We start from the raw sequence: 1,540 nt of genomic DNA on the forward strand, positions 1-1,540 counted from the left end.
CTGACATCTTTGCTCTTCAATACTTTAAAATGGTCTTGTGCAGCAGATTTGCTTAATGCAATATGTTGTCTGATTTCTTGACTGCTGCTACCATGAGGGTTGATAGTTGATCCAAGAAGAATGAAGTCCTTGACAACTTCAATTTGAAGGACAACTTCAATTGATAAGGATGCTGTTTAGCAGTTTTTTTTTTTAAACGGGCTGGAACCATGGAGGGTGTCAAAGAGAAGAAAAAGAAGGTTCCTGCTGTGCCAGAGACCCTGAAGAAAAAGTGAAGGAATTTCACAGAACTGAAGATCAAGCGCCTGAGAAAGGAGTTTGCCCAAAAGATGCTTCAAAAAACAAGGAGGAAGCAAGCTTATCTATGGAAAAGCTAAGCACAAGGAATATAGGCAGATGTACAGAACTGAGATACTAGGATGGCAAGAAAAGCGGGCAACTTCTATGTACCTGGTAAGCCCAAGCTGGCATTTGTTACCAGAATCAGAGGTATCAATGGTGTGAGCCCAAAGGTTTGAAAGGTGTTGCAGCTTCTTTGCCTTCACCAGATCTTCAATAACACCTTTGTTAAGCTCAACAAGGCTTCAATCAACATATTGAGGATTGTGGAATCATATATTGCATGGGACCCAAACCTGAAGTCAGTGAATGAACTGCGTGGATATGGCAAAATCAATAAGAAGCGAATGCCCTGACAGATAACACATTGATTGCACATTCTCTTGGTAAGTATGGAACCACCTGCATGAAGGATCTGATTCATGAGATCTACACCTTTGGGAAACATTTCAAAGAAGCAAATAACTTCCTGTGGCCCTTCAAATTATCTTCTCCTCGTGGTGAAATGAAGAAAAAGACCACCCATTTTGTAGAAGGTGGAGATGCTGGCAACAGGGAAGACCAGAGGAACAGGCTTATTAGAAGGATGAACTTTTGTAATCTGGTCAGCTAATAAAACAGTAAATGTTCTCAAACTGAAAAAAAAAAAAGAATGTTGTTTATTGGTCCAGTGGTGAGGATTTTTGTTTTCTTTACATTGAGATGTAATCCATACCAAAGGCTGGGCTCTTTGATCTTTATCAGTGTCCCTTATAGTACAGCAACTCAACTTCTTAAACAATCACTTTATCCAGTCTCATAATGTTTCTTCTTTTTGTTAGCTGACATCAAGTTGATTCTAACTCATGGCAACCTTATATAAGAGAATGGAACTTTGCCCTGTCCTGTGCCATCTTCATGATTTTTGATATGTGTAAGCCCATATAATATAATTTGAAAGTGGTTGTTGTTGTTAAATGCCATGGAGTCAGTTGCAATTCATAGGGTTTCCAAGGAGCACCAGATGGGTTTGAACTACAGACCTTGCATTCCAGTGCCTATCTTACCGCACCACACCAGGATTTTATAATCTAAATAATATATATTAATATGTTCCCTAATATATGGATTGAACACTGAATGGTTTAAAATTTTAAAAAGTGTGCGACAAGGTTGTATTCTTTCACGATACTTATTCAACCTGTATGCTGAGCAAATAATC

At 38.6% G+C, this 1,540-nt stretch overlaps 1 pseudogene; it reads left to right on the forward strand.

The window, feature by feature from the left end:
• The first annotated feature begins 209 nt into the window (after positions 1-209).
• Positions 210-952, forward strand: LOC102841567 (annotated as a pseudogene).
• The last annotated feature ends 588 nt before the right edge of the window (positions 953-1,540 follow it).

Source organism: Chrysochloris asiatica, unplaced genomic scaffold (assembly GCF_000296735.1).
Source record: "Chrysochloris asiatica unplaced genomic scaffold, ChrAsi1.0 scaffold00035, whole genome shotgun sequence".
NCBI lineage: Eukaryota > Metazoa > Chordata > Mammalia > Afrosoricida > Chrysochloridae > Chrysochloris > Chrysochloris asiatica.